This window comes from Poromitra crassiceps (genome assembly GCF_964638095.1).
Source record: "Poromitra crassiceps genome assembly, chromosome: 15".
In the NCBI taxonomy this organism is placed as follows: domain Eukaryota; kingdom Metazoa; phylum Chordata; class Actinopteri; order Beryciformes; family Melamphaidae; genus Poromitra; species Poromitra crassiceps.
In genome coordinates this window covers 45,676,662-45,696,506 of record NC_139634.1, presented here as the reverse complement: position 1 = coordinate 45,696,506, position 19,845 = coordinate 45,676,662, and the positions used below count along the sequence as shown (strand labels likewise).

The 19,845-nt window shown below is 42.9% G+C and overlaps 1 pseudogene across 1 annotated transcript; it reads right to left on the bottom strand.

The window, feature by feature from the left end:
* Nucleotides 1-332: 332 nt before the first annotated feature.
* Nucleotides 333-2,263, bottom strand: LOC310790252 (glia-derived nexin pseudogene; annotated as a pseudogene). Its single transcript has 2 exons — nucleotides 2,164-2,263; nucleotides 333-1,591 (listed from the first exon to the last, which is right to left on the bottom strand). The product of its transcript is annotated as a glia-derived nexin pseudogene (transcript).
* Between the last annotated feature and the right edge of the window lie 17,582 nt (nucleotides 2,264-19,845).

Here is a 19,845-nt window from a genome sequence, read left to right as displayed (position 1 = left end):
CAAAAACAGGAGACAGACAATCACCGAGGATAAACACAATAAAGTCTCAGACTTATTTCCATTGTGGTCCTCATGAACATAAAACATAAAAGGGACATTTATCATTATGTCCACATTGTACATAAGTCTACAGCAAACAAAGTGTGCGTGTGTGTGTGTGTGTGTGTGAGAGAGTGTAAGTGCGTGCGTGTGTGTGTGTGTGTGTGTGTGTGTGAGAGAGTGTAAGTGCGTGCGTGTGTGTGTGTATGTATATATGTATATTGTATATACTGTGTATTCATTATCAATAAAGAACTCAATCAATCAATCAATCAATCAATGTGTGTGTGAATAAGCATCTCCTGTGCAGGCCTGTGATGCTACCAGGGGTTCATCCAGTGATGGTTTCCCTGTAGCTAAGGCTGGTTGATCTGGCCCATGAAGAGAACAGTACCTGTTGGATTATGTCGGATGAGGAACAGGAAAGGTCTGTCCACAATGACCCAGGGTGGAGAGGACCTGGCTAGCAAAATGGCAGTGGTGGCTGCTGCTGCTTTCGTGCCATCCTCGTTCACCTCGATTTTAGCTTTCTGGAGTGCCATTTAGATACATGCACAGGCTCCGCACTCAGGTGTCTGAAGTCCGCTTTGCTCTCACTGAACATGTCTGTGATCCCCAGTGCTGAGAGGGGTGCCTCCAGATCCACCTCTGCCTCAGCTGTAAACTTGGGAATGAGGAGGCGGACCTTCCTGGGGTGCATGAGTTTGGCCCAGCTCTGCACCGTGGCTGTGCTGATGTGTGGGGTGACGTCTGAGAGGGGCGTGTCCTCTTCAGAAGGCAGGGCGATCAGCATGCTGACATTGTTGCCGTGGTAGGGCAGCTCAATCACCTTGTATTTCACTCCCTGGGTGGTGGCCAGGCCGATGTTGAAGACAGACAGCTGGGACATCATTGGGACTTTATATACGTTCCCGTTGCCCCCGTTGAAGGTTCTCATCTTGGTGTCTTCAGGCTGGAAGCGAGACTTCCACTTTGAAGTAGATGGAGTTGACAGCGACCAGACGTGTCATCTGAGGGTCCAGCATGTCTGCTTGGATCAGGCTGGGGATGTGACCTTTGGTCTTATTGCTGACCCACTCATTGATTTGGTCTTCTGCCACCTGGTTGTCACTGAAGTCCAGGGTCCTGCTCTCACACTGGAAGTTGGCTTTGTTGACGGTGGTGAAGGTGTCCTTCAAGGGGGAACCCTCCTGGGTGAATATGGCATTGGCAATGGTCACAACATCCGGGTTGGATCTGGCTGTCAAGGTCTTGTGCAGCTTCCTCAACATCTTGTAAGGGCCATTTTTCTTGTAGCGGAGAGCAGTAAGGACCTGCCTCCGGGTTTGTCCATGGGCACCTGGTAGCAGCATGCCCAGGATGGAGGCTACTCTATGGGGCGAGAGCACCACATTGTCCCGGGGGTTGGAGCGGGCGACTTGCTGGAACACCTGCAGGCCCAGATCAGAACCCTGTTCGCCGTAGGAGGGAGCCTGGGACAGCACACCTGTGTGGCCACACAAGGTCACCAGCACATATAGGCACACAATACAGAGAGGTGCCTCGTATTGATCTCCATATCACCAAATGAGATGTCGCACCGCAGGTGAAAAACCTGTGTAACGTTATAGCGCTATATATCAGCAAAGCGCTCTTCTTTTCAATACAAACAAACCGTCCAAGCGATAAATGTAGGTTCGTGGTTCGTACCCAGCGTGGAACGAAGAACTCCTTATTCCAGTCAAGGTGAAGAGGGCTACTAACTTACCAACTCAAGTAGAGAAAGAGTTATGACATCATTGATGATCTCACTATTTGATTCATGACATCACAGATGATGTCACATTGCATGAGTGAGAGGGATTTATGGCATCACTGATGATGCCATAATGGAAGTTGAGCAATTGTGTGCCATGGGCCCTCCAATAATTATATTATAGTTGAAATTGTAGTTGTGAAACAGTTATGACATCATTGATGATGTCACTATTTGATTTATGACATCACAGATGTCACAATGTATGAGTAGAGAGGCAGACAGACAGAGACACAACTTGAACTTGAATATGCAGAAAATATTACAAATATGTGTATTATTATATGTATGTTGACAGTGGCAAAGGTTTTCCACCTTCGGAAGCTCACTGTTAAGGACACGGGGGCTGGGGGTTATCCCTGGTCTGTTGACAGTCCTCGGCTTTATAGCACTCGTGCTGTTTGGTGCTGGGTTTGTCGGGTACTGCATGTGTTCCTGTTTGAATTGCAGCTGCATCCAACTAGAGCAGAGGTTCCCAAACTTTCCAGACCAAGTACCACTATGTACCAAACCGAATTTCCAAAGTACCACTTCCCACTGCGGCTACGAACTACCACCTCATAAAATAAATCACTGATTTAACCATGCAATAGCATCAGAAAGGCTAAATAGTAGGCAAGTTTATTTGTAAAGCACATTTCATACACAGAGGCAATTCAAAGTGCTTTACATTAAATGGATAAAAAGAAAAGAGCACACAAAAGAGCACAAATACCTGGGTATGCAGTAGCCTAGGTAAACCCAGCCACCACGTGACCTGCTCTCTCAGTTCCCAGTCACTATCGTCTAGCGAACGGGCCATTCAAATCGATTTCTGGGGCGATTGAAAGACCCACGCAGACCCGCAGCCAATGAGTGACGGCGTGACTGCCAACATCAGTCCTGCCGTGATCGGCCAATCAGAGAGTGCGTCTTTGTCAATGACGTGTAACAGCTGCAGCGGCTTAGCACTACCTAGCCGTTAGCATTTGGCCTCTCTAAAGCATAGCTCCCGAGCTAGCTACTAGCTGGCTAGCTATATGGCTATGCAACTACGTGAGGAAATTCAAGTGAAAACAGCTGTTGAGGTTGAGGTCTGTTGATCAAAATAACACCTAGCGTTATCGAAATCGGATTTTAGCGGACCATACAAGCCAGGGCTTCAGAGCTGATCACCTGGACACATTTTATGGCGAAATTATCTGATAAACTTGTCTGTGCTGCTCTGTGGTGATCAGCTAATGTCTTCATAGCATTGTGATTATGATTTAATGCATTATGGAAGATAAACGCTGGTTTAACATAATTAAAATAATTCCCTACCAAACATGTAAAGTGACGCTTCTGTGCAGTAGACCATTTGGGCATAACATTATGTAATGTGACATGAGATCACCACATTTCAATAAATATAACGTTTTTGCACATTTGAATGCTGCTGGTCGTTTGTTTAATGCTGTATATATTGGATATTTAAAGCTGATACACAACACAATTGTGTTGAGGTAATTCTGCCAAGCTCAGTTAAAAATATAACATGTAACACTTTACACAATCAAATCTAACTTATTCACAGCAATACACAGTCCAGTAGTACAGTGGGCTAATTGTTTGAATTATATCGAAATATATTTGCATGGTGTAGCATGTAATGCAGATAATGTAGCTAGATACTCTGACACAGAAAGGCAGACAAGCTAGCAGCAGGGATCTTGTCACACTGATTCCAGATAAACTCCTCTGTCTAGCCAGCTATACAATATTGATCAAAATAACACCTATATCGAAATCGGATTTTAGCGGACCATACAAGCCGGGGCTTCAGAGCTGATCACCTGGACACATTTTACGGCGAAATTATCTGATAAACTTGTCTGTGCAGCTCTGTGGTGATCAGCTAATGTCTTCGCATTGTGATTATGATTTAATGCATTATGGAAGATAAACGCTGGAAGGCTGGGTAGCATTATAACGTCATCCAGGCTACAGTAACATTAGGCTATTATAGTTATGAAACGCTGATTCAAACGTTACAATAATAAGACACAATAGGAGCCAGTTACCCTACTGTAGATAGAGAGTAATTTCAGACCACCAGATATCACCATATTTATGTTATTAAATGCTGTAACGTTAACGGTAATTCTCATGTGTATGGTTTATTTATAAGCATTCATTGATTGAAGCAGAGTGCTGGTCGGTTAAGTTTCTCTGTAGTCATGTCCTCTGCTCCAATCTTCGTTCGTAGTTTCTTCTGTCTCTCGTCCAGCAGCTGCAGATGTCATCATTATCCACGTTATTGATTATTATTTATAAAAAAATCTCATTGTGTAAATATTTTGTGAACGCACCAATAGTTAGAGAAGGAAACCTCTCTTTGCATTTTATTTTGTTTTTTAATAAAAGTAGGCTACTTAATATCTCACGTGGCTTTGATTCATCATTGCAAATTTAGCCCAATTTGTATAAAATGCAGATGTGAACAGCTAGGTTTAATGACAAATATGGAATATCACCCAAGGAAATACCACGGTTTAATGCCAACAGATAAACCATACAGATTTGTTGTAATTGTGAACACAAAGGGAGCAAAGACATGGTTTTCAAGTATAACACAATGTATTTTATTCAAAGACAGGATTGAAAAATATAGGTCACTTGTATTCACTTCAGACAAGACACTACGTTAAAGTCTGAAATTTACCTAGATTTGCTATACGAATTGACATTTCAGCTTGTCACCTGATGTCATTATTAATGGACAGTACAGTAGTAAAGATTTTGAAAATTTTGATTAATCAATCCAAGTCAGAAACACGTGTACAAATATTGAATGCAACAGTCTCGTTCTGGAGCGAACCCCTCAGCTGAATTCACGTTGGAATATGATATCAAGGCTTGATAGATTTGATTGTACTCATACAGCAGTGTGGAGCTTAACATCTAGCTAGGTTGCATCTGGAATATGATCTGGATTATGTATAATATACAGTATAACACTACGCTCACTATCATGACATTCACGTTAACGCTATAGCCTCCACAAATCTACTGTAGCTAGCTAGCGTCAGCTACATCTGTAACCACGCTGAAATGCGAGTGCATTAACGTTATTTCTAGCTAGGTCAAACACACCTTACCGTTATGAGTGTGGCCGTTTTGGATTAACATTAAGTCCACGATCATTTCCGGGCTGCAGCAGAGTCGAGCCCTGGAGGCAGCCTGGAGCTCTGTGAGCTCCAGAGGGGGTGCGCGATGCACTGCTGCCGGTGCCCGACACCCTGCACCCGACCTCGGGCTGCAGCAGAGTCGAGCCCCGGAGGCAGCCTGGAGCTCTGCGAGCTCCAGAGGGGTGCGCGATGCACTGCTGCTGCCCGACACCCTGCATGAGCTTGATTTGTTTTGAAGGTTTTGTCTGGTACTATTCAATATGATTTATGCAGATAAGACAGCGTGTCCCTGATAACTGTATAGATGATGACTGTTCTTCACAGCCACAAATATCTCTCCAGATCTGCGGCCATCTGCAGCAGGGATCGAGGTTTGGGTCCGTGTGTAGACAGTTGTCCTGTTCATTCCCTGACCACCGTCACAGGAGTCATTGGCAGAGGCGATGTTCTCTCTTCTTGGAAGCTCTAATAATATCAAACGTAGCAGTTACTGTATGTTACACGTGGCTAACGTTAGCTAGCTTCTGACATGTTTTTCTAGAATTCATTAGATCGTTAAATGCTCCCGTAATCTAGCTAACCCCCACACAGCCGATGAGGAAAAGTCAGTCATTTATCGAATGTCTTTCTTACCAAACACAATTACGCTAGTTTCTGAGATAATATATAGTGTGGCATATACCTGTGAATAACATATTCTTACCTGGAAATCACACATCGATCCGTAGGCCAGCTCTGAGTCTGTTTACATTTCGGGCGGAGGGGGGCTTGGTTGGTTGTAGCTGGTTGTAACCATTTGCGTGTTAGCAGTACTGAAATGAAAAGTGTTAGCTAATGCGCTAACAACAAAGGTCGCAGAGTGATGACGCCATCTGCTGCACTGCGCATGTGCTCTGTGCACTAAACTGGTTGGATGATGGTTGCGTAATGGAGCGGTCTACCGGGGGGGGGCAACAACCGCAGGAAATCGTTTAACAATGGTGGGAATCCAGACCATAGTGACTGAGAACAGGTCTGAGAGCAGGTCACGTGGGGGATGGGTTTACCCAGGCTAGGTATGCAGTGCACCTATTTAATAATGTATGCCAAAAATCCAATTTCTTTAGTTTTACACACTTTTTCACATCAAAAGTTCATTTTTCAAGATTTCATTCATAACAGTAATCTACAGTTTGCTGACGTCACCTAGTACTATCAAATTTCTACCCCATTTCAACCAATCATATCACGACCAGTGTTGGGGGTAACTCATTACAAAAGTAACTTATTACATGTAATATATTACTTTTAGCAGTAACTCAGTAATATAACTTATTACTTATAGGATTTCAGTAATATTATACCAGTTACTTTGTCAAGTAACTCAAGTTACAAATTGAGTTACATTTGATTAAATCAAAGCACATATTTAAAAAAAGATACAATAATTTCCTAATCAAATTGTGTGTTTTTATGCAAATAACCACTACAGATGACAATAAAAAAAGGAAAATAATAACATTTTGAATTTTGGATTGTTTACACTGACTTCAAGGCGGTTGAAATAACTTTTTCGGGATGGTTCTGGGGCAGCGATGTCATTCTGCTGCTGCTGTTGTTTTGGTAAAAGTAATGCAAAAGTAGTGTAATAAGTAACGAGTTACTTTACACAGAAAGTAATAATGTAAAGTAACTTATTACTTTCAAATGAAAGTAACTAGTAGTATAGTAGTATATTAAATTTTTTAAGTAACTTGCCCAACACTGATCACGACATGGCAGCTGTCAATCAAATCTTCATTTCAGGATAATTTTCTCTTTCAAATGAAAGAGAAAATGGCGCCTAGTGCCTGTCATCTGGCAGAATTTCTAGCCTATAAACTAACTACTAACTTGGCAAATTGTATGAAACATAAAAAGACAAAAGCAAACGGTAATGTCTAAGAATGCAAAGAAATGTAACTGGCTCGTTAAAACTCGCATTCCAGGAATATTGTATTTACCGCAATAGCGTTAATGGCGCGCGCCTGAGAGCGTGGTTGTCAGGGGTCGCCCCTCGGAGATTCCATGCGGGGCGGGCAGCACCCATGCAACGGATTGTCCGCTCGTTCCGCACAGAAGCAGCTGGCTGCCTGGTACTCGGCGGATCCCACTCGCGTAGCACGACAACACGATCAATCCCACTCGATCTGGGGTGGAACACGCCAGGATTGGCCAATGCCAAAGCCAGTCCCCAGAATTGTCAAATCAAATCATCGACACCCTATATCAGTGGTCCCCAACCACCGGGCCGCGGACCGGTACCGGGCCGCAACGCATTTCGTACCGGGCCGCGAGCCGGTCCAAAAAAAAATATATATATTATTATTATTTCTTTTAACTCATTGAGTGCCACGGACGTCGATCGACGTCAAAGTAAATAGTGACGTAGAGTGCCACGGACGTCGATCGACGTCAAATGCGTTTTTTGACGGTGGGACGTGGATGAAAGCCTCAGGCATCTCCTGTACAAATATGGGAGCTATTGAAGGTGTATAACCTATTTTACGGACTCATTAGGTGGCGACAGTGCTCTCCAGATTAGAGACAGGTCCGGAGAAACAGGAGGAAAAAGCCGTGATCAAAGAGAAACCGATGCATGCTGCAGCCAGAGCCATATAGATTGCTCTGTCTGGAGCTGACGTTGGCTGCGAACAGGAGTCAATCCGCGCCCACAACTGAGCCCCTCTGTCTCTGTCTGTCTGGCTGTATAGTTTCTCCACACGATTAGCCACCAGAAAAGCAGCACCCGACGCCAAACCATTCCGCAGTCCGGTTTGGCTCTTCCCTGTCGCGCTGGGAGCCACCCGGCACACACAAACGGAGCACTCCGAAAATAGAGTGGGTGCGTGTTGGCTGTGTGTTACGTGTGGGGAGGAGTTTGCAGCTGAGGGGGGGAGGGGGGGAGAGGGGGTGGGGCACGCAGGGCATCACACAACTACACCACGTCACTACATCAGAAAATATTATCTTCAGACTCAGTGAATGTGCCTGAAATGCTGCATTTCACAAAAGGCGGAATATCTCAGCTAATAATTTGAAACGCCTGTATTTGCTCAAAACGACCTATCTTCTCCGGCTCATAACTAAAGAACGGAAAATGGTATCAATAAACTTTTTTTTGCTGATGATACAATAGAGCCAGCTCGTTCTTTGTGCGTGTTCGGTGTTTACATAGTAATATCACACAATATTCTGTGGGCCTCGAGAAATCACTGAAAACGCTCTAAAACTCTGGCACTGGGAGCGTCCGTAGTGGCTGGCACTCAATGAGTTAATAAACATAGGCTATAATATTATAGGCTGTGTGTGGTAGTTGAAACATAGTTTCAAGTTGACGTTTATTTATGTTTGTAGTTCAAACGAAAACATAAATACCGTAATTTCCGTACTATAAGCCGCACCGGAGTATAAGCCGCAGCAGCAAAATTGCCTGTTTGTTACATATATAAGCCGCACCGGACTATAAGCCGCAGGTGTTTTAATGTTTTTTTTTTTTGTGTTTTAATGTTTAATTACCATATGTAAGGGTTCGTGCACAGAGGGGATTGTCGGGAAAGAGATGGCTGTTTGAGGAAGCTCCCATTTATTAACATTTCAACAAAACAACATAACACAACACCACCTGTGTTTGTTTTTTACAGTGCACACAGTGTCCGCGGTGTGGTGAAAAGAGGGCAAGAGAGGAAATTAAAACAGAAGTGGATTTATAGTTAGAAAGAGTGCTAAAGAAGAGAGAATTCCGTTTTTTATTTTAGTATTTTAGTATTTTAGTACTATTGACCAGTCCAACTCAAAAGATATTCGGCAGTTTCACTTTGAGCTCTTGTTCCGCCGCTGTCCATCAATGGTTATGACGAGTCTCGCTGGGTACAGTACGCCAAAGCGATATCCATTGACTTTAACCTTTTCGATGATGCTGTTGTATGTTGCGCGTTTCTGTTGCACCAACGCGGAGAGGTCCTGCCGGACGAAAAAGCACGTACCCTTCTGCGGGGAAGAGGCTTCTTCCCCGCAGCCTGGAGGATGAGTTGACGGTCGGGCCAGCGGAGTAGGCGGATGAAGATGGCCCTCGGTGTCAGGCCGGGGTCTGGATGTGGCCGAGGCGCCCGGTGTGCCCTGTCCACTGTGGTTTCTCGCCTTCCTTCAGGTCCAGGATGTAACACAGGATTTTGCCAAGGAAAGCGTCCATGTCACCAATCTCAGCTCCTCTTTTACATTGATCAGGCGAATGTTATTTCTTTTACTCCTGCTGATTAAGTCATCAACCTGCGTGTGCAGGGTTTCGATTTGTTTTTGCATTTTATCCATTTTCGGACTCACTGTGTTGTTTTTGTCCTCCAGTGCGCTGATGCGCTTTTCCGCATTAGAAACTCTGTTCACGGTTGCCTTATTTTCTTTAGTGAGTGAGTGGATGGACTTCTGCACGTTTTCAAACTTGTTTTCAAGCTGCTCAAAACCTCTGAGCGATGTCGGACTTAATCGATAGTGTTTCACGGAGTAAAAGTTAAGCCCAAGCCGTGTATCTCCAGCCTCCAGCAGGTGAGTCATTTCCTCATTCATGGCGGTGATTGCTTCGTCTCTTTTCTTTCTGCTTACTGGTTTTCAGTCTTGTGCTTCTTCCAGCAGACATTCGCCCCACTCTTTAAAGTTATTCAGTTGGTTCTGGTCACCTTATTCATTTTAGATCAGATCGCTAAAACATATTGTTTGGTCTGGTGTAGCAGCTGTCTAGCTGAGCGCCATGTTCACCGTGATGCCGGTTGATTTCCGCCAAATGATGTCAAGTCAAGTCAAGTCAAATTTTATTTATATAGCACCTTTCATACACAAAGGCAATTCAAGGTGCTTTACAAAAAAATAATCGAAAAAACAAGCAGCAAAGCAATGCACATAAAATGTGCAGATGAAGCTGTGTAACCTGTAAAATCCATCGATTTTGGAGGTCACCGAGTGGCCGTTTGCTGAAAAAATCCATAGATAAGCCGCACCGTTATATAAGCCGCAGGGGCCAAAAAACGGGGAAAAAGCCGTGGCTTATAGTCCGAAATTTACGGTAATGTATAGGCTACATACAGTACAACTCAAAAGGCTGTTATTTACCCTTTGTCGCCACCTGGTGAGTAAACATATATGCAACTAAAACCATTCAAATTGACAACCGGTCCACAACTTTTTTTCCCATGTATCTACCAGTCCTTGGCACAAAAAAGGTTAAGAACCCCTGCCCTATATGGTCCGCCTCTCAACCCTGTCATCTCAGACAAGATTTGTTTTCAGTCTCCGATGCTCGAGCTATTGCATTCCGTTTCGGTTCATTTAGACTTTAACATATTTTTTAGTTTGCGCACGAAATCATATGCAGCATAATTATATCATAGATGGCGCACAGTTGCATGATGGCGCTTAGGTGGGTGGGCGCGGTGTCTGTCTGTTTGTCAGTCGTGATTTTGGGACCTCCGATCTCCAGAGTCTCCACCTTAGGAATCGAATGCATGCAGCGTGCGAGTATATATAATTGATGTATGTACGGTATGTATGTATGTATGTATGTGATGTATGTATGTATGTTGACAGTGGCAAAGGTTTTGCACTATCGGAAGCCCACTGTTAAGGACACGGGGGGTCTCCAGGGTCTGTTGGCCGCTGTGGGCATTATGGCACTCGTGGTGGGTGTCGGGCCATGCGTGTGTTTTTGTTTGAAGTGGAGCTGCATCATACTATGCTATGGCTGTATGAAGATATTCGGCTGCGTACCGCCCGACGACCCCGTTGCTGATGAGCCTGACGCCGGTGGTGAGGTGAGAATCTGGGTTACACCTGTATGTGTGTGTACAATAGACCTGTATGTGTGTGTACAATAGACCTGTATGTGTGTGTACAATAGACCTGTATGTGTGTGTACAATAGACCTGTATGTGTGTACAATAGACCTGTATGTGTGTACAATAGACCTGTATGTGTGTGTGTGTACAATAGACCTGTATGTGTGTACAATAGACCTGTATGTGTGTGTGTGTACAATAGACCTGTATGTGTATACAATAGACCTGTATGTGTGTGTGTGTACAATAGACCTGTATGTGTATACAATAGACCTGTATGTGTGTGTGTGTACAATAGACCTGTATGTGTGTACAATAGACCTGTATGTGTGTGTACAATATACCTGTATGTGTGTGTACAATAGACCTGTATGTGTGTACAATAGACCTGTATGTGTGTGTACAATATACCTGTATGTGTGTGTACAATAGACCTGTATGTGTGTACAATAGACCTGTATGTGTGTACAATAGACCTGTATGTGTGTGTACAATAGACCTGTATGTGTGTGTGTGTACAATAGACCTGTATGTGTGTGTACAATAGACCTGTATGTGTGTACAATAGACCTGTATGTGTGTACAATAGACCTGTATGTGTATACAATAGACCTGTATGTGTATACAATAGACCTGTATGTGTGTGTACAATAGACCTGTATGTGTGTACAATAGACCTGTATGTGTGTACAATAGACCTGTATGTGTGTGTACAATAGACCTGTGTGTGTGTACAATAGACCTGTATGTGTGTACAATAGACCTGTATGTGTGTGTACAATACACCTGTATGTGTGTACAATAGACCTGTATGTGTGTGTGTGTGTGTGTACAATAGACCTGTATGTGTGTACAATAGACCTGTATGTGTGTGTTCAATAGACCTGTATGTGTGTACAATAGACCTGTATGTGTGTGTACAATATACCTGTATGTGTATACAATAGACCTGTATGTGTGTACAATAGACCTGTATGTGTGTGTACAATAGACCTGTATGTGTGTACAATAGACCTGTATGTGTATACAATATACCTGTATGTGTGTACAATAGACCTGTATGTGTGTGTACAATAGACCTGTATGTGTGTACAATAGACCTGTATGTACGCGGGTGTTTTCTCAGGGGTTCCTCTGCCTTTCCGAAGCCCTGCCACTCCGACCGTTAACTTCCATTATTCGGACTGGCGGTCGTTCACCTTAGAAGCCGCAATGCCGACCTTAGGTTTAGGCGTGGGGGTGGGAGAGGTTAGGTTTTGGGTTAGGGTCTGGGGGAGGTTAGGTTTAGGCATGGGGGGAGGTTAGGTTTGGCGTGGGGGCTGGGAGAGGTTAGTGAAAAACGGGGAATATAGACCCCCTTTCTGAGTGCCGATATTTCGGAGTGGCAGAACGTCGGAGTGGCAGCACGTCGGAGTGGCAGCATGTAACCGTTTTCTCATGTCATACTGTACATACGCGGAAATGCGATTTGGCGTGCAGTTTAACAACAACAATGGCGGCAAACTACGATAACATACTCGCAACCACTAACCATAACCTAACCCCCACAACTTCCATGTAAAGTTATTATGCATATTAGATTTCTAATGTAAGTGGACGAGGGCGAAGTGCATCTGAACTGCATATGTATGACACGAGAAAACACCCGTTCGGCCCCCAACCCTCAGCAAACTTTGGCCCTCTGTTAGCGAGGACATTTTTTTGTGGTCCTCTCTATCATCAAAGTTCCTGGGTTATGGCATGACAATATTTGTTCGGCCCCCGGCAACAATCTGGGTTTCTCATGTGGCCCCCCATGAAAAATAATTGCCCACCCCTGATCTAGCCTCTTAAATTGGTTCTCAAAGTGAACCAGATTCATGCATTTTAGTTTAAAATGTACACATTTTTCTTACAGGCGGCATGGCCCTCCGAACCCCCCAAGAGGGTCCAAGCAAAGTCCACCCACCACAATCTCTCCAAATCCACATAGTTATTAGTATTTTCTTTGTTCTTAAAAATATACATTGCCTGCTTGTGTTTTGCAATATGGATATTGTTTTATTTATAATTAAATTGAGCATTGGGCCTTTATAAGAATGTTTATTTGTATTATTTCAATTGTCACACTCATGGATACATATTTGAGGTTTGTTTATTAATTGGGAAAAGGACCACTGGAACAAACGCCGCGAACATGATCCGGCTACTTTTTCAATCTGACTGGCTACTCAAAAGTTTGGGGAACTCTCTGCATACATATGCAGCCCATGAGATCAGGTTGACAATAGTATACAAATCATTTGAATAAAGGCAAGGCAAGTTTATTTGTACACACACACACACACACACACACACACACACACACACACACACACACACACACAATCAGGTTCATGAATGAGGTTCATCTTTCAGAACCTCATTGCTGTGTGTGCAAAGGTTGGCTGGCGATAAACTAGGAAAAGGTCCGTACCCACATAAATTGGGACTTATTAAATGTAGGGGGGGGGGGGGGGGTGATTGATACAGCATCCTTACAGAATTCCATCACAGTCAGTGCCAGGGTAAATATTAGACAGGGCTGGAGCACCGGCAGAAAAAATTAAGCAAGTTTAAAATCAGCTGTTATGCTGTTGATATCACATGACCAACATGCTGCGTTCAAACTGCAGGATGCCCCTGGCCCCGAGCCTGTTTCACCCCTTCAGGCGTGCAGCCTGTCCGATGTGCCCTCCCCCCATCATGAGGTGTGAACACACACACACACACACACACACACACACACACACACACCTACACTTTGATAGGGGAATTTTAAATCACATTATCCTTTATTTGGACAATCACTAGTTAATATATTCATACACATTTTCATTTGAGTTACACATAGTTATTGTACATACATAGACGTCATATTCAGATAGCCTGTAGTGTACATTTGCAGCTCGTCTCTATTTCACACTGTGTCACTATGTCCTGTACAGAGCCAGAATACCAGGTAGCTTGTCTGCAGATTAGCCTTCAAATGTGTGTCAATACAGATGTCATCTGATGTGTGTCCTATAAGTATGTCTGACTTTCTGTTCATGGTACTGTATGTAAGTCTGTATCCATATCATTTAAGATGACTTCTGACTCCTGGCTCCATCTTTTTGATCACAAGTGGTTTTCTCCAAGTGGTTTCACTGTTTACCTTTTGGCTGTCAATTTCTATTCTATAACACTACTCAATGAACAACACACTTGTTCTTATCAGAGCCATATAATAGAAGAGTTCCGACATCTCCATTAACTCCAATGGACCAGTTTTTTTTACTCTCAAGAGTTCCAGGAAGTAAGGTCCTGGATTAAGCAGCACTGTCAAGTTGCAGCAAAATAGACAGTTTGTGTTGTACTCTGAAAGGGTTTTTCATCCCTTGAATCAAGTTGTACATTATCAGCTTTATTTTAGCATGCAAAAGTAGCGCGGGACCCATTCCTGGCTGTTCATTGGCTAATGAGTCTCGCATTTTGGTCCTCCGCTGATGCCACTCTCTCTCTAGAGGACACTAGTTCTTATGGTTAGCTTTCAGGAAACAGGAAGTCATCATTCCTACAGGATCTTGATATGGACAAATATAGGCTATTCACTGCATTCAAATTCAATCTCTTTTTGTCCATAATTCCATCCTGTAGGAATGTTGACTATAAAAAGTAACTATGATATTTCTGTATTGTGCAAACAAATGAGCTATACAGTCCGACACTCTTTTGGCTAGCCCCATAAACGTCAATCTCTATCACTGATTGACTGACTGAAGTTACACCATTGGTCGGCTGTGTCACATGGCACACCCATTACACGGTCCAGCCATTTACTAGGTTTTGACCTAGTCTTGTTAAAGGCTGTCCTATCGTTCTCTCATCACACTAGAGTGCCTGTCCTCTTGCACAATTCTTTTACACTTTTTTTCCTTTAGCAATCCTGCCAAATAGACTGCCGATCTCCTGCGCGATGGTCTTGTTTGTTTATGAATACTTGTGCTTATGTATCTAATGTGGTCATGCTTTATTGATGGTAATATGCTACACATATCAGCTCCAGCAAGCAATATAATATCACTATTGTAGTTTATCAGTGATATCAGTATTATAGTATATCAGTATTTTGGGGTTTCCAAGCAGTGCTGCGGCCTTGCCTCTCACACACAGGGACTTTTTTGTATTTGTCTGTCCAGGTTCCAGCTTCAGATGGACAGGCAACCCCTCCCTTCACTCCATCTGTCCCTCCTGACTATACTGACTGTCTCTCTTCGGACCCCGGACCACAGTTTGAGCTGAAGGGAGTGACCATCGGTTCAGACTCCACTGACTGTGACGTCTACACCTCAGACAAATTCAACTTCCTCTAAACAGCCTTGACCAGGAGGCTCTGACTCAACTTGGTGTAACCTATGTTTCTGTTGACACTTCTGGCAGCAACCCATGTTAAGGGCTTGCCCAGCGCTGGAGGCAATCTCCGGTTTGCAAAGCGCACACGCTAACCACTACACCAAGAGGGCTAGCTCCCTTGGTGGAGCTGTTAACGGGCCTTTATACTGGGGAGTGAGTTTAACCAACTTACTCGCTACCACTCACAGGACTCACATTCACTCAGTTACACTGGCAAATCCAATCATTACTGTGCCTCTGAAGTTCTTATCCAGCCTCAAGAAAGTCTTTTTACTGTCTTGTTTTTATACTAAAAGCATGCAACATACAGTAGCAGCAGTAGCGGCTGCATATAATTGTGGGGAGCTTAATTATTAACAGAAAGTCCAATGCATGCAGCCACTGGCAGCTAATTTCTAGGTCCGGTGGAAAGCTGTGCAGTCCAGAGGTGTTTTTACAGCCGAGAAAGCAACACTGCCGACCCATTCTGGTTACTAGCTAACAAATACTAACACTAAACTAACGCTAAATCAAACAACTATTGTATCTAAAACACACAAAGTTGAACTATGAGCTGAGCTAACCTACAACTACTAAAATTGGAAAACAACCCAACAACTGTCTAAAATCGCTAACTAACCTACTAAATACTATAAACACACAACTATAAAATGTACACTAAAATAATCTATGCTAACAGTACAATCTATTCAATCACTATCCTCTATCCACGCATTTTGCTCAATCCACTCTTATTCTGATTTCACCCCAATTTTCTCCCCAATTGTACTTGGCCAATTTTGCCCCTGCTGCCCCGGTCGCTGCTCCACCCTCTGCCAATCTGGGGAGAGCCGTAGACTAGCACCATGCTTCCTCCGACACATGCGCAGTTGCGAGCCACTTCTTTTCACCTGACAGCAGGGTGCTTCACCTGCAGGACATCGCACGTGGGAGGATCATGCTATTCCCACCAGTTCCCTTCCACCCCGAACAGGCGCCCTGACCGACCAGAGGAGGTGCTAGTGCAGCGACGAGGACACATACCCCTAATTCAGCTTCCCACTCACAGGGCAGTCATTATGCATATATTTATAACAATAGAATTCAAATACTTTGCACTAAAATGTCAAGATTTGCACCTGAACCCATCAGAATTCTGACTTTAATCTCAGAATTCTGACTTTATGAACCCTGACTTCCCTCCAGGTCTTAATGACCTTGGTTTTAACATTTGGAAGGATAGGAAGGATAGCACTAGTATTAGGAGATTTATTTGATGGCCCTACCCTGATGTCCTTTAACCAGTTACAGCAAAAATATAATTTGTCACACCAAAATTTCTTTCGGTTTCTGCAGGTGAGGGACTTCATACTCCGGCGTACAACATTAACAACAAATATAGAAGCCTCTGAGGTCGAAAGGGTACTCTTACTTGGCCCAAGTAAAGGTTTTATTGGTTTTCTTTATAGCTTATTAAGGTCTACCTCTACTCTGAACACTCTGGCCACCAAGCAGATATGGGAGAGGGACCTTGAGGTGGAGATTGAAGACGAGGACTGGTGTGATATAATTGATAATGCCAAAAGAATTTCTGTGTGCAACAGACTGTGGTCGATGCAGCTAAGAATTATACACAGATTGCAAATATCACCCAGCCTTCGTCATAAAAAGAATGCTAGCCTGTCTCCCCTCTGCCTTAACACTTGTACCCCGCTAGTCCATCTGATGGACTTTTCCTGCATTCGCGTATGGGCCGTTTCGACATTTTTTGAGTATATGGTCTTAAATTAAGGCTAGGTATTTTTTTGGGGGTATTTGACAAAAATCAATCATAGTTATCATTTTTATACGATCCTAAGACCTATTTTCAAAAATACTCCTCAATTTACTACTGGTCCATCTGATGGACCCATTGACTTCCATTGAAACCACTCTATTGGTACTCCCAGCAAATCTTCACAAAATTAATTTATTTCATTTATTTCAGCGGGCATCCTGGACCAAATACCTTGAACTTTGACCTTAATATCTAACCTTGGAGTTGGTAGAAATTTTGGGGGAGTTACATGGTCTCAAAGTCCATTGCATAGTTGTCCCATTGATTTCAATGTTAATTTTGCACAAAAAGAACATTTTTTTTTTACTTCCAGCTAATTTTTCAAAAAATAATTATTTCCTTGATGTTACACATCTCACCTTGACTCAAGCGGTTAAAATTGTAGTTTCTAATGTGTTTGCCTATTTCCCCATATTCCCCCAGCTTTGGCATAGCAATCAATTCCATACAGTTTACATGAAATGTAAAAAAAACTGATTCCTATGCCAAAGATGGGAAAATATTATAAAACTGAATTTGACAGTCCACACTACTGATTTGAAGCCTTTAGACCAGGATAGATGCTGGACTAAAGCTCGTTTGTGTTTTTTGGAAAAAATGGCTGGTAGTCCAAAACATGCGCTTTTTGGATTTTTGGCTCAAAATATGAAAAAATACTATTTTTACAAAAAATCACAAAAAATACAAAAACCCACTGATGATGTCACAATGTCTGTGACATCATCAGTAATGTCATCAGTGACATATTATTGACAAAAAAATCATCTCATGACATCACTGATGATGTCATAGGCTAGTGATGTCATAGCTATTGTGACATCATGCCTGCGAATCTTTGATACTAGGCATCTTGCAGTGGTGACTTTTGTAAAACACCCCAACTTGCCCATAATATCAGACCCAAAGCCAGTTTGTCTTTATGGAAATGGGGGGAAAAAAATAACTTTTTTTTTTTTACTGTACTTACTGTACACTGGCATTTGAGGGGTTAAAATTCGAATAGGTATGAAATGTTGGTATGAGGTATTAGGGAAGAAGTTACCAATGATGACCCTAACCCTAACCCTAACCCTAAACAGTCAAAAATTTAAAAATTTAAATTAATATTTATAAATTAGTACACGATACCCGTTAAGGTCCATCAGATGGACCAATAGTAAATTGAGGATTCCGCGCCTGCGGGGTACAAGGGTGTAAGATAGAGGTGGGAGATTACTCTCACTGCATATGGTCATGTCCTAAGATACTGGTCAGACATAGTGCAGCAGTTGAGTGTCATTTTTGGTGTGGAGTTGGACCCGGACCCTGTCAGCCTTATTCTTGGTCTTCCCCATAAGAAACTTGTTTATAAACATCACAAACGGCTATTTAATTTATTAACTTTTGCTGCTAGAAAAAATATTCTTTTATTTTGGATTAAAGACAAACCTCCAACAAAGAGGAACTGGCACCAGATAATTATGCAGCTTATGCCTCTGGAGTTCATGACATGTATGCTACACTCAACAACCGATGTCTTTTATAAAGTGTGGGAGCCTTACTTGAAATATATTGACCCTAACCTAGCAGAGACACTGACTATAGGATACCTCAACCGAAGTGATATTGCCACCTGATTATTGCCTTTTTGCCTTGAACATCTAATTTAATTTAATTTATTTTCTTGTATTCTCACTCATTTGTCCATCCTTCCCTTTACTGTTGTCCACATCTATGTTTTTGTTAACTTGTGAAGTGTCTGAGCTGCCCTGCCTTTTCTGTTTTTGTCGTCTTGTCTTGTAAAATTAAAAAATTGAATAAAAATATTATTGAAAAAAAAAAGAATTCTGACTTTAAACTCAGAACTCCCGTGGCCCTAATCCTCTTCCTTATGACGAGCAGGGGGATTTATGAGAGAAAACCAGACCGCTGAAGTTTGACTGACATGGAAAGTGGTTTTGAAAGAAGTTGTCAGGTGCCACAGTGGCTGCCAGGTGTGCAACGATAAAATAATAATTGCAAAATAGATGCTCTGGATCTCTTTTCAGTCGGCCAGTGTCCACACTCTTTCTGTGGATCTGCCTGTAAGAGGTGCTGTGTCGCTCTGTCAGCCAGTGTGTTTTCAGTGATGCTGAAGACATGGCAGAGCAGTAACCCTTGTACCCTCCTGGTCCGGCTGGCCGGATCTAAGGGGTAATCGCATATCAGAAATTTGGAAAATCTTGGAACGAATCGTCTGAAATTCAGCCCAGGTTTTCTTTTTGGTTTATTATGGTAATTCACCTTGGCAGGACTAGAAAAAGATCATCCTGGCACCCAGAAATTCACATTTACCTCAACTTCCTCCTAAGATCCGGCTGCATCATTGACTTTCATTATAACCGCCATTTTGAGACCTCCACGAAATTGGAATGTTAGTGTGCATGCAAACACACTCATAGAGGCCATTTACACCTGGCGTTAACATGCGTTTTCTGTGATCAGATTGCAATCAGATTGTGTTCTATCACTTGAAAGCACAGGTGTAAACACCCCCAAAACGCATTGAAGAAGGATTGCAATCTGATCGGCCAAACCACCTCTGGAGGTGGTCAGGGACGCATTGTGTACACATTGAACACAAGTGTAAATGCAATGTGTCCTCTCAATCTGGATACAGCAACTTTATGCGGATTGAGAGGACACCCAAAACACATGTTAATGCCAGGTGTAAATGGCCTCAGAGTGATGTAGTCATCACACATGGCATGGCTACTGTATGACACTCAGAAATTATTGTTAAATTCATTATGTCTAAACGACCTATGGCTG